General features: G+C 33.5%; 1 protein-coding gene across 7 annotated transcripts in view; it reads right to left on the minus strand.

Moving 5' to 3' along the window:
• The window catches only part of Pcdh15 (protocadherin related 15), a 1,704,270-nt gene that overhangs the window by 919,982 nt on the left and 769,250 nt on the right, over positions 1 to 15,038 (minus strand). The window contains exon 1 of one of the 7 annotated variants that reach the window (XM_074078881.1): positions 10,818 to 11,336. The exons of 5 other annotated variants lie outside the window; for them this stretch is intronic. The gene's annotated coding sequence lies outside the window, so the exon portion shown is untranslated. Of the gene's footprint in view, positions 1 to 10,817; positions 11,337 to 15,038 lie in introns of those variants that run through there. One more of the 7 variants, XM_074078884.1, reaches the window with a different exon arrangement.

The raw sequence follows: 15,038 nt of genomic DNA on the forward strand, positions 1-15,038 counted from the left end.
CAATTTAAAAAGATGAAAGTTGTGCTAGAAAAAATAAGAGAAATAAGAGTTAAAGACTAGAAAACAGCCAGCAATGTATTTTGAATAATGCAAACAAGTCCTGACACCTTCCACTACATTTAGCAAATAAGAGATCTTCGTTGCTATTGGTACGAGTAATTTCAGAGAAGTTGTGAAGTTGGAAAACAGACTGCAATACAAACAGTGGCATTGCTTTAAAAATTTACTCAATGGCTCCTGGAATTTGAAGTTGAATTCAGACTTATGAATCTAATTCTATAAAAGATCAAGGTCCCTTGGAACTTAGTGCATATGAGACACCAAAGAAACACATACATATTCTTCACAAGAACAGTCCTTACTAGCCAGGATATGAGACAACATTGAAAGCCTTTAAAATTGTGGCTGATTTTTCCTTCAAGACAATATAATCAAAAACATTCATAGCTTGAAACTGATTCGGCAATGAAAATATTCTATAACATTTTCAAAAATCTTTTTGATATGACAAAAAGTGAGGCATACTCTTTGTGAAACACTGTGTACTGAACTTTACTTAAAAATCTTGTTTCTATTTTGTCCCTTGTTAAATTTCAACTCTGTGGATTGCTGAAAAGTTGCAAGAGACAAAACTACCTGATGAATTGTGTAACAGCTCATTCCTTCCTCCTCTTATGTTCACAACATCCACAATATTAAATTACCCTGCAGCAGAAAGAAGTGTAAGGGCAATCAGGCCCTGAGGTTTTTGATGTGAGTGTGTGTGTGTGTATTAAGCAATTACTAGGAAACTTGAGGTGACAAAATTGCTGCAGATATAATTCACTAACAAAGAGTTAACATATACTTCAGTTCAAATAGAAACATTTCTGACAAAGCAACAATCATAACAATCATAACTACCATTTTACAAAGCTCAATGGACATATTGCTGATCTTGTTATTAAGATATTCAAACAATATTTTAATTTTTAAAGTTCATGTTTAGATAAACTATTTACAAACCAATCATTCCACAAAACGATATTTCTTAATATTGAAATGCAAATGTGAGAGTTTAATACCTTAGATTGACCCAAACTATTTCTTATACTCTACACAGTCAGCTCAGCATAAGAATTAAAAAGAGTATTAAACCACAAAAATGAAGAGGTAATAGTAGCAACTGTGTGATTGCCACAAGTTATTTGAAGTTTGAAAGCAGATGGAACGTAAGTACATTATGAGGTAGAGTACAGAAAGTTGAACTGAAAATAGCAAATATGGAGAGAGTATTGGTAGCATAAATCAGTCAATTAACTCTGCTGAACATATGAGAAGCTTAGTAATTGGAGGTACAATGAAAAATAAGGGAAGGTAGTGATGTCAGGCAATGCACCTAGTAAAGACATTTAAACTACCAGGATCCCTCCTCAAGTTCTGGGTGATCTTCTAAGCCTTCTCCTGCCCCATAGCTAAGAGATAGCTTTATGAGGAAATTGTCACAATGACTATACTTATTCAAGGAGACACAAGTCCACCACTTTGTCCACTTCTTTGTGCACACATCATAAGAATGCCCATTTGTTAGCAAGCCCTACTCACCCACTGAGGACTTCCAACAAAATTTTCAGTATTTTGCCCCGAGTGGCAAAGATACATTTCTGTTAATAAAAAATGTGTTTCTTTTATTTATCAGGCATACAGCAAAATTATACCTCAATCCCCACTTTACAATTAAAAGTGGCCTTGTATCTTGGATCTGGACATCAAACCCATTTAGGTGCATTATACCCCATCTGTATGTTTCTTCTTATTCTTTTCCTCAGAAAAGATGAAGATGACAAACCCTCAGAGCAAATTTGAAAACTACAAATCAAAGATCATTCTCAAACAACCCACATGCTGTTGACATAAAAACAATCTGCAGACAGTTATATGAACAAAAAAGTAAACATTTAGCAATTAACATATGAGTATATTTGTTTCCATGACCTTCATTCTGTAACTAATAAATTCTTAACGTAAATATACAGGCATGAATAATTAATAATCAGTCTGCTTGAAGAAAACTTGAAGCTTAAAAAATGTAAAGAAATCAATACATACAGTGAAAGATGTTTACAGAGAGAGGAAATATCACAAGCAAGCCAAATAAAAATTCATTAAAGTAAACATAACTATAATTAAAATCCTCACACTGATAAGAGAACATATTTATTAAAAAGCAATGAAATAATAGAGAACACAAATTCTGGAAAATGCAAAATACTGAAACAAACCAAAAGCACCAAAATAGTAATCTGACTTCTTGTACACACTACATTCATCCAAAATATGTTTCTGATCAAATTTTGATTTGCATTTTGAAATACATCCATCCTCCGGATCTAGCAACAACTCTAAGAATCTTGGTATCATCCAGGATCTTTATCTTTCATACCCTTCATTCAAGTTATGAATATATCCTGCTAATTTAATAAATTATATCCAGAAAAATAACCACTTCTGATCACCTCTACTACAAGTACCTTAGTCAGAGGCACCATCAACACAATAAACAGTTATGAACACACTTTGAAAAGTAGAAAGAAGGTTGTCTGACTATGCACCTAAGGACTTAAGCAACAACATGGTATTCCCTATTGTGTTCTAGGCATCTGGCTCTACTATTGTACAGCCACAAATTCACATCCCAAATCTTTAAGAAAAGTCACTTTCTCTTTGAGAAAGGACTGGAAAACTGGTAGGCTAACAACAAATAAGTTATTTTTAGAAATACATAAGCTCTTCTCCAGACAAACACCAAGTGAACAACTGCACCCATTACTTCCTCCCAATGGTTTCACAAAGAAAGATTAAGTAGGAAGTTGACTTTTTACCACTAAAATTTTGCCTTTCCCACCAAAAATATGTAGGTCACTCATTTTCCGTCGTAAGATAGTGAAATGGTTTGTTTATGTGCAAACTGAAGTTTCCCATGGGCCCCTGAGATATTTGGCTAAACATTATTCAAAGTGTATCTGTGAGAATGTTTTTGACTGGCATAAATATTTATATTGGTAGACTGAGTAAAGCAAGGTGCATTCCTGAGTGTTCATGGCCAGCATCAAATCCATTTAATGCTGGAAGGGAAAAGATAAAGGAAGAAGTTGCACTCTCTTCCTATTTTCAAGCTGGAAAATGAATCTTCTGCTTTCCAGTGTGGACTTGGGCTGAAATACACAATCAGTTTACATGGATCTCCATCTTACCAATTGGAGATCTTGGTTCTTCTTAGCATTCATATTTTCATGACTTTATCTATCTATCTATCTATCTATCTGTCATAGATGTGTATCTGTCATCTATACTCTGCATTTATTTATTTTTATAAATATCTATAAACTTATCTCTTATCTTTTTATCTATCTATCCCTACTTATATCATCATATATCTATTTATCCATTCATTTCATCTTGTGTTGTTTCTGTTTCTCCAGAAAATTATTCCTTAATACAGTAGTCTTAGATGGGTTGAGTGCTGACAGAGTTAAAAGATGATTTCCACTTACCATCAGAAGCAAGAGGTAAAGCTAAGTCACTCATCCCCACCTGAACATGCTTTTAGCAGGGTCTATCACCAGGTAAGCTTCTACTACAGCCACTAAAAACAGGCTTAATTACGGAGAAAGGTTGAGGCTAACCTTCTCACTTGTGAACTTCTGTTTCATTCAGGGGCAATGAAGTAGTGTTAAATCTGCCTCTCAATATTATTGAAAAGATGGGTGTTATTCCAGAAAAGCATGGAATTGAGGGACCAATATACATGGAAAAGATTATTGATTGCATATGTGAAATATCTTGCAAAAGAAAATAAATACAGGTATTTAGAAAACTAAGCAAAAAAAGATGTATTTATGGAAAAGCAAAAAGTAAACTCATAATCCATAGCTGCTATAGCACTAGCAAATTAATTTAATTGGAATTTATGTCATATTACTGTTCATGGGACTAAGGGTAAGATAAAAAATATGGTGATTGCATAAAGGAGCCAAATGTTGTAATAAAAAATAAGTAACACTTTGAATCAATCAATAAAAGGTAACATCATAAGCACATTACTTAGAAATAAAGAAGAAACAACCCAAAAAGAGTTGAACAAAGTTATAATAAGTAATAGACCAGAGGGATAGGTATTACTATATTTTTCATTATATGCACAATTTGATGTTTTTTTAATAATGAACAACTATTCTTAAATCAAGATGAAGAATTCTAATGAACTGTTTTTATTATTTGTATGTTTGTAGGTAAAAAACTTAAGAGGAAAAACATTTATATCTAAATGACAAGTGCTTACACAGATGTACCATATTCTAAAACACTAAAAAATGCTCTATGCTTTAGTATTTTCTCAATTGCACAATATTTTCCATTGAATTTATCATGATTTAAAAAGTTATTTGGGAACAATCTAAAGTGAGTCCTAATTAAGTGAAGCTATGTTGAGGTTTATTCTATTTGTAGTCCTGCTTAATGAACACAAAATAAAGTTCATATAATGTATGCTATTCAGAATATAATACACTCAGAGTTTAAATTTCTCAAAAAACCTTATAAAAATACCTAAAAATTTTGCTGTTTTCTGTAAAATATTAGTGCATCAATGTAATAATATCTAATGTTCTAAAACATTTTAATCTATGTTCACAGTATCAAATAGATAGCAAGTTTGTTTAATAAGCTCTCTATGCTTCTTAGATGAATGTACTCATGCATAGATATTCAAAAATAAAATTAACAAGGAAGGGGACATCAGTCCTATATCATCTATCTTGTAAGTTAAATGTGTGACATATTTGAAGCACCATTCATAGTTCTCTACCAATAGTAAACACATGACATTTTTATTTCTTCCATTTATCAAACAAACTCAACATATCAAAGACAGTGGAGAGAAATCATTCATATCAAACTCTTGCATACATTCTAAGATTGCTGTACTTCAACTGTAGTCATACATAAAGAGATACCTATTTAGTGAACTTTCAAGAATTTATATAAAGTTAAAGTAAAAGAAAACTAAAATTTAAATTTTGAGTTCCTCAATTTCTTTCTGCCAAAGTTCTTTATTTTCTCATAACCTTCCACAGAGCCAGGTATAGCTTTAGTCTTTTCATAATGTAAATTGTCATTTATATTCCATATGCATTCTTCATCTCTTCTTACAATTCAGAAATGTGAGTATATGTTTATCTCATTTTTTAAAAAATCCTTGTTACTTTTACATTTATGCCTTGTTCCTATTTAACTATCTTTAGTCCATTTCACTCTTGTTACTACAAAAATTCACTCACTTTTTTCCATAAATATTTCTTCTGTTAGGTTACTAAATAACAATGACCAAAGTCAATGCTATTAATATTTCAATTGGTTTAAGAAAATAAAATGGACAGCAAGGAGAAATCTACTTTAACACTTTTGCAGATTGGTATCATGATTACCTGAAAATTAAGACTATGTTATTACAATATTTCATATTAAAACAACAAAAACAGAGTTTATGCTGTTTCCCTTTCTTGGTAGAAAGTAATGTCCAGAGCAAATATATATTCATTTGTTGTGTATTTATTGAGTATTTACTAAGTTCTCAACACTGAGTTAGTGAAATTGGTAAAATACATTCTATAAAATTTCAGAGGAAATATGTTTTCTTCAAACTCACAAAGCAAGAATATCAGGTAGAAAATAAAACCTGAGTTTTACAAGCTCAACAACTGTAGCTTATCAATAGTCAATCGTTTACTATAGTTCAAAACAAACAAGAAATGAAAAAAATATTTGACATAAGCTCTGATTCCAAAATTTCCAATATCAGGATTTCTACCTAGATGGGGGTGGGGGGAGGATGATGATGATGATGATGATGAGGAGGAGGATGAGTACCATTCCCTATTCACTGAATCATTACTTGATTCCAGGTCCTGTGCTGAGAAGTCTTGCATATGTGGGATATATAAACTTTTTAATCACCCCGTCAGACATAAAGGAGGGCATAGAGAGGTTAAACAATTGCTTAGTGTCAGTAAAGGATTGGAGCAGAATTAAAGCTCAGTTAACTTTGATTCTGCATTCTTTCCTGCACCATCCTTTCTCTATAGCAAATGGAAAGTTCTACCTCACACCCCTACTCTCACATATCTCTGCCTCATTCACTATCCCTGTGTTACAGGCCCTCTTCTCTCCTCTCCTCTCCTCTCTTCTCTCCTCCTTTCCTCTTCCCTCTCCTCCTTTCCTCCCTCCTTCCTCCTCTCCTCTCTTCTCTCTCCTCTTCTCCCCCTCCTCTCTCCTCTCCTCTCTTCTTCCCTTGCCCCCTACTCTCTCTCCTCTCTTCTTCCTCTTCCTCCCCACATTCCTTTCTTCCTTCCTTCTTTCCTTCCCTCCCTCCCCCAACTCTCTTCTTTTCTTCTCTGTCTCACTTCTCATTCTCCATCTATGTGCTTTATTTCTTTGCCATTTGTCTTTTTTCAGTGTGTCTGTCTTTTTTCTGTTATTCCATTTGTATCTGCTCTGTCTGTCTCTGAGTTTTTCCCATCTATGTGTTTTTCAGTACACCTTTCTCTCTCTGAACCTGTCTTTCATTTCTTTCCTCACAATGTATCTGAATTTCCTTCTGTCCTCTTTCTCTTTGCTCTTCTTTTTCTGTCTTTAAATTACTCTCTTTACCTTTTTGAGTATCTGCTCATTTCTCTTATTCTCTGTATAACTCTCTCTGTGTCTCTCTTTGAGTCTCTGTGTGACTTCTCTGTATCTCTGTATGTCTGAGATGTAGGGTTTAAAGAAATAGCAGCCTCTCATGCAAGTTTAATGACCCTTCTCTGGATTCTAGTGGTGTGCTGCAAAGTTGAAGAAATCAGTTCCTTAAATGATAAAGCAAAAAGGAAAGTCACTGTCCTTGGATAAACAATTTGCAATTCCATAAGGATGCAGTGATGCAGAATCAGAAAGGCTCATTCTGACACCTCTATGAAAACAACAGGGAGAGCATTCATTAGCTGGGCTCCCCTTGAATGATGCACTTCATTGCACACACCACTGTCCTCCCCCACTCAGGAAACAGTGCTTAATTCTGTCTGAAACCCACCCTTTCACTAGGCATTAGAATGAATGACTTTTCAAAGTAACAGGAACTACACATCTGCCATGGCCTGAGAATGCTTACACTCTAAAAGCCATACGCAAAGTTACACCTCCTGTCAATTCCTTATCCATCAAGGAGTACAATAAACAAGCTCTGAATTTTTCCATTTACCAGTCCAAAGGAGACAAGTGCTTTAATTTCTTTAGTTTCTTGAAATAATGACTGCTTTTGCATTATGCATTTATAGCTTCAATAGCCATGATCTGATATTTAAGGTTCAGTGCAACCTTTAAAAACGTTGTGAGAGAAAAAGGACTTTGTCCATTACAGTGCTCAGGTAGAAACTTTACTCTTCAAAGTGGAAAGGGGGGAGAAATGACCCAAACATTGTATGCACATATGAATAAAAGAAAATAAATTTAAAAAAAAGTGGAAGGTATGCTGTTGCTATTTTGGTTCATGCTCACACACACACACACACACAGAATGATCTTAAGGAGTGACTGCTAAAAGATGAAAGCAATTGTATTTTAGATTATTTAACAGTTTGTAGGTTTTTTGTTCCTTAGTCTAACTAATCTTTCTCAAACTCTGATAGGCTGTCATAAATGTAAACACTGAGGGAAAAAAGAAAACATTTAGGGGATATACTGAGGTTTTATGCTCCTTATACTAAACAGTATATAATATGTATGCATGTATGTGTCTGTCTAAAGCATTATTTTCAGACTGAGAACAAGTCATATTCATCTTCTTATTTTGGCAAGTCTGGCACTTTTGTTGACACATCATAGGTGGTGATTCTACTTTAAGGACATGTTGAATACATTCACCTTCAAAGCTGTCTCTCCCCTCCAGGTATCTTTACAAATGTTTGCATTTGTAATTTCTTTACATACTTTCTGTTCTTGTCACTATTTCAACCTAAGTGATTCCCACACTCAATTTAAAAGAATCTTACATGTTAATCATATTCTGAGTACTTTGAACCTTTGGATTTGTACAGAGACTACCAAGAGAACTTAATTTTGCCATAAATTACTCACAATAGCTCATTTTTTCTCTCTCACACTTGACTATGGGTTCTAATGAATTCTCAAAGTTCCTGTCAATATCTTGGCTCCTACTTCAATGATATCTAACCATGAAACAAATAAATGAAGGCCATCAAGTCATTGTTAATTTTGAATCCATAGGCTTTCAGATTATAATTTGATAACACATAAAAATCCCATTACAAAAGAAAACATCTATATTCAAACATCAGCTTTACTTTAGAATAACAAAAAATACTTTTGAAGAGTCACTCTGTGTAAAACAATCATTTCAACATTATAATTACCTAAACTCATTTTGTATGAAAAAGACAAGGAGATGTAGAATGATAAAATAGAATTATTTTACTGGTGATCCCAGAGTTACTTATTAAAAAATAAAAAAAAAAATGACTATGACCAAAATCAACACTGAGTATAGAATCAAGTAAAACAAAACTTTTCAACGATAAACGTGATCCTTCCAATAAGAAGCAGTCTGGTCCCTTTGTTTAGATTATTATTCCTGCCAACTGTAATTTATTCATAGGTTTAGATCCTGAGTGAAACTTAAAACCATTTATTTCTCCCCAGTGTTTGGACTACAATTAAATGTAAATGTATACGAGGGCTTCTATGCTAGAAAAAAGTTTAGATAACAGCTGGTTTACGAGAGTTTTATATTACTTTACATCATGTAGGTAGGAACAAAAGATTCTGTCTGAAATTGTACCTGCACATTTCCAACAACAGATAGCATGTTCAGCTTCACTTGTATTCACAACTGGGGACTGCTTTAATACTTTTGGTTTGATATTTATTTAACTCTTATTTAAAATCTTATTATTTATCCAGGAATCAAAAATCCTCATGCTGAGGTGATAACTGAAAAATCATTAATTGTTCAACATAGATCTACTTGACAAACATTTGGGATCAAAGTAAAATAGAGATTTCCTTTGATAAAAATATAATTACCTTTTGCATTTAATTTTAAACTTAGACCATATACCAAAATACTGAGGGATTTTTGTAAATACCTAAAAAAAGAAGTTTATCTTGCATTTTTTTAAAAAGTTGAATACTTTTTAATGTGAGAAGATTAAAAACAGAACCATAATGCACATTTAACTTTAACTCTGAGGTTATTTTTCAGAATGAAAGTTATTGGTGTTTTGTGAAATGAATTTTATAATCCCATACCAATTTCCTCAAGTAATATTAATGAGCATGTCATAATTTTAAAATCATCCTAGAAATGGAAGGGTTTTTTAAATACCATTATACTTTATATCCAAAAATGCTACATCAATTTTTAGAGAAGTTCACAGAGCACAAACTCTGACAAACTCAGGTCCCTTAAAGGTTAATACTCAGGAATAATACTCATGGCAAAGTTAGGGAAATTTACATTCCCTGTCAGTGCATCATTGCAACAGCTGAGAGGTGAAGAGGTCACCACTCCATGGAATTGGGAACTTTTATATCATAGGAGAATGAGAGCACAGTTAAAGGGATCAAGTGGCTGAAACTTGAGGACTCCCTTGTACAGGTAAATGCACTGACTCACACTTAGCCACAACTTAGGCAAACTAAACAAAGTAATAGTAGAGCCAATCTGCAGAGAAAAAAAACAAGTTCACATGAATATATTAAAAGCATGCTTCATAATTTTGTACTAACTGTAAATGACATTCTATGCTTAAAATATCCCTTTAAAATATTTGCTTCTCTCCTGTTAAGCACCATAGTAACTTAAGTATTTGGTTACTACACTTGACAATTGTCTCTTTCATGAAAGTAAATGAGTATACCATTGTATTATACTCTAATTAACCACAGCTTTCTGCAAGCATACCACAACTCCATAGACTCGATGGCCATCTCTGTGTGAGAGTCACACATTACAGTACCAGAAGACTGGGCCTGAAACTTGTTACAGAGCCACCCACCCTTCAGCAATTAAAGCATGTTTATAAAGTAGAAGCCACAACACAAAGTAGGCAAATGGTGAAGACTCTTTAGTATTAATTTTGTAGTAGAAGTATAAAATCAGCCTGCATTCAAATTCTAAATGGTTAATGCTGTCAGATACTTTCAAAAAGAAATATAAAATTTAATGCACTAAAACATATAGTTAAAATGTCAGAATACTCAATATTATAAAAAATGCAAAAAACATTAACATTGTTAATTGTGATGCTGCTAAATACTTCAAGTAACCTACAAACTATAACCTCCCAAACTACCACCTATAAAACAAAGAATCAGCATTTGCACACACAAGAATAAAACACAGCATACCAATTCTGATGTCATTTTTCTATATTTTTTCAAGGAGAAGGAAGTAGAGAAAGTAGTAGAGGATTAATTTTTTAATGCCAAACCAAGCATATTTCTAATTCAAAGCATGTTCCTTTATAAATATTGTATTGACATCTGAATAAAATTAGAATCCCACTCAATAATCAGGAAAAATACAAGGACAAGCACTTGTGTTTAGTCTTCCAGAAAATAATTACTTGCACATCATTCCAACGCTGTTGTTTGAGCAGGCATAACAGAAAGTGATACCATGACACAGATACATTGTACTGAAACAAGGCCTGAACTTACTCTGTAGTTCACTGCTGTCTTAAATTTGAAAGAAGGAAAGACTTGGGGTAAAAAACAGGACTTACTTGCAGGTTAAAGTTTCATCTTTAGTCCATGCAAAATTATTCAGCAAGTTTTCTTGCCAAGGCTGCCTCTTGAACATCCCTTTAAAAACAACCAATGTTCATAATCTAGTTTCAAGACGATTCAGTCCCATGTTACACTTCTTTTTTCCTGGTGAGGCATTAATAGCCACTTTCACATCATCATGAAAATTTTACTATAGATAAAAATAAATAAAACCCAGCAAGGCAAAACACTTCAACGTATTAAGCCAGAAGGCACACCATCATTCTCCACATTCTGAGGGGTATGCCAACTGCCTTACTTATCACAAGCAACTAACTCTAAGCTGCTTGCAGGAATCTGTCTGCCCTCTATCTGTGGCTATTAGCTCAGCGTGTTGATTCACTGGCACTGAAGCAGCAACAATTAGCTATCCTGCTCCTCACAGCACATGCAGGAGACAGCCGAGTGTGCTAAACCACACAGTGGCTGGTGAGCTCCTCTCACCAATTAGTAGCAGGTGCTACAGCCCAAAAGACAAATTGATGTCCCACTGATCATCACTGCTGGCTGCTTTATTGTACTGTCTCCTGTCAACCCTGTCTGGTGGTGATTCTCTGTTCCCTTTAATGTGGCTGTTTTTACTGTTTTACTTCAACAGTACGAAGAAGTTTAGCAGTTTAAATTCAATTGCAGTATTACTGACAAATCAAAATAATCTCTTCAGCTCCTTTCTTTTATCATTCTCTCTCTCTCTCTCTCTGTCTTTTTCTCTCTCCCTTTCTCTCTCCATCTTCCTCTCCTTCTGCATCTCCTCTCTTTTTCCACGTTTACCCTCCCTGTCTCATTAAATCCACTTTCTTATGTCAAACCTTCCACATCTTTGGGACATAACAAAACTTCACAGAGTACGATGGAACACAAAAGTAGACTTTTTTATGTATTTATAGACATACCAGACGCACATAAGGGTGTTGTGGGAAAACTCACTGCAAGCGTAATTATAGTATATTTCTTAAATTATGTGATGTATGAGACCCTAACAACAAATTTTATGGACAGACATTTAAACTGGGGGGAAAGGTTATTTGAAATCCATTCAGGAATATATTTTAAAGGAATCTATCTTGCATAGTATCTATTCAAGTCCAGGTCAAATTTTGCCCATATATTCACCCGAGAGTCTAAGAGAGGGGTTTATTTATTTTTTTTTTTTCTCTTTTTTAAAATTTATTTATTTTTTTCTTTTATTATTCATATGTGCATACAAGGCTTGGTTCATTTCTCCCCCCTGCCCCCACCCCCTCCCTTACCACCCACTCTGCCCCCTCCCTCTCCCCCCCACCCCCTCAATACCCAGCAGAAACTATTTTGCCCTTATTTCTAATTTTGTTGTAGAGAGAGTATAAGCAATAATAGGAAGGAACAAGGGTTTTTGCTAGTTGAGATAAGGATAGCTATACAGGGAGTTGACTCACATTGATTTCCTCTGCGTGGTGTTACCTTCTAGGTTAATTCTTTTTGATCTAACCTTTTCTCTAGTTCATGTTCCCCTTTTCCTATTGGCCTCAGTTGCTTTTAAAGTATCTGCTTTAATTTCTAAGAGAAGGGTTTAGAAATGAAAGTAATTTCAGAACATATTAGAGTAATGGTTGAGACAGAGCAAATATCCTGAGGTTGCTGAAAATAACAAGGTGAAGAATATCACAGTAAAAATTTCAAAGCATGTGCTTCCTTCATGAATAAGTAGATTATTTACAAGTGATGTTTTACTCATTCTATTTAAGAAGAAAAAAATAGACACAATGCCTGTAGAATTGTTGCCACTTCTACACATGCACTTAGAATAAATCTCATTTAAAACCTGTCTTGAGATACAGTATTCTAAAACAGAGTGAAAAGTCTTTAGGACTGTGAACTTAATCTGAGGTCAGTTCTAATGTATCATGAATTTCAAAGCAGTAAAATGCATAGTGATAAGTATTAGAAAACTTTAGGTGAGAGCCCTCAGGTGGAAAAACAAACCCATTTGTTCTCATTTTATGTACAACTCAAATCACTGAATGTGAAGGGAGTTTTGAGCTTTGAAAGAAGCAGATATATACTGTTGTAAGAACTAACTTTTTAAAGTTTTAAAAACTTATCTTTAACTAAAGATGCTTTCATCAGTAAAGGTTGAAACAAATTGCTAGAATTTTTAAAGACTTTCACTTAAATATCACATATGTGGGACAATACATACATTGAGATTGTTGGTTAAATAAAGCAGCTGGTACTATAAGATTATCCACTAATAGCAAGAATTATTATGCATAATTTTATGTGAAAAAATCACCCTGACTTCTGGCGAAGTTCAATTAGAACACTGATAACACATCAGAAATGCAGCTACAACACAGAAAATTTAATCTTTTCCTTGTCTCCTATGAGAAATTACATTATTATCAATTGAGCTCTTATTAATGAAAATAGCTGATTTTAGTTTTTTCTTTAATAAAAAATTACCACATCACCATACCTAGATACTTACAAAAAACTATTTAATAAAATGTCACAAAATGCAACATTTAGTACAGGATAAAAAAGGTAAATTTTTGGAAGCCAATTTAAAAAAAGACCAACAAAGGGAAACAGTGTCTGAAAAAATGCACTGCCCAGAGATAGTTCTGCTTAAACATATGTTGATAATAATCTAGACTTATCCAACCTTTCTCTCAGTCTCTCCAGTCACTCTGTCTCAGTTTAAAGTAGAACTGAACCCCACTCTACACTATTACTATATTTAATTTTTTTCTCTTAAAAATCTCATGATTTCGACTTTGCTAATAAATCTAAATTTAAATAATTATTTCTAAGGATTGGAGATGTAGATCAGTGGTAGAAATCTTGCTTAGCATATTCAAGGCCCTGAGTTTGGATCCCCAACACCATAAGAAAACAACAAAAAGTATGGTCTTATCATATGTGTATGTGTGTACAAGTGTGTATGTGTATATATATATATGTGTGTGTATATGTATTTATGCATACATAGTAATAAGTACGTATTCTTCACATTTAGGTAGTTCCTAATTTTAGTATCTATGTAGAATCTTTGATTTACATAATTTCTAAAACTTCTATTTTCTTTTCTTTAACTAAGTCTTTGGTTAAAATGTCTGGGGAAGAGGAGAGCTTAAATGCAATGTGCTGAGCTTGCAAGCCCTCTTTTTCTGCCTTGGGGCTGTCTATCCAAAGACAGAGGCATGTTATTCTTCACATTAAGGCAACATCTCACAGAGGCATGAGTGGGCTAGACATACTGCCTGTAGCAGAATGGTTGGTTATATGAGATATAATATCCAGCAATCCAACAGAATCTGCCACATGAAAGGTGCTCTTGAAATGGAGCAGTCAACCACAAATCCATGAAATGAAGTTTAATTTGTAGAAGAAGAAATAGGGTAATATTAGGTGCTTGAGAAAGATTTTAAACAATGAAAACTTTTTGAACATGGAAAATAATTAAGTATTAAAGAATAAGATTTCATTTATTTGAAAGTGAAAATTTTCATATTTATAGCTAAAAATTAATCATGAGTATAAAATAAATGAATGATAGAAAAATATATGTAAATTTTGTTAAATAACTTTAAAGGTAGTAATCCAGCTTTTAAAGTACTAATCATGAAATATATGAAAACTTTGGCAAAAAGCAAAAATAAATTGCTAAATTTGTAAAGTCTTAAGAAAAAGCGTATACATCTTCTGTCTAAAGTTATGTTCCAAAGTGCATAGACATTGGTAGTTACCATGATGAATATAAATTTGGTGGTCATTTCAGACAGATTATGGTAGATTCCCTATTCCACCCTCAATCTTTCTCTTCTCTCTCTCTCTGTCTCTGTCTCTCTCTCTCTTTTTCTCTCAATCAGTAGTGGGAATTGAACCCAGTATCTCACACAGGCTAGGAAAGTACTCTAAAACTCAGCTGCACCCTCATGCCCCTTTTTATTTCTTAAATTTGTTTTTGCGCCCTCTTACTGTCCTTAAACTCCCTCTCCAAAACTAACCATTTCTATTTAACATGTATTTTTGTTAGTGTGTATTGATGCAAAATACATATTTTATATGTTATTCTAAATTCATGAAACTAGTTGGTATTTGAATTTTTCATAAAATGAACTATTTTGTTGTATTTCTTACAGAGCAATAAAATAGAAACATGCAATTCTCTGTTTGCCTAAAAGTAACTCCATCTT

The sequence above is a fragment of the Castor canadensis genome, chromosome 7 (assembly GCF_047511655.1).
Source record: "Castor canadensis chromosome 7, mCasCan1.hap1v2, whole genome shotgun sequence".
NCBI lineage: Eukaryota > Metazoa > Chordata > Mammalia > Rodentia > Castoridae > Castor > Castor canadensis.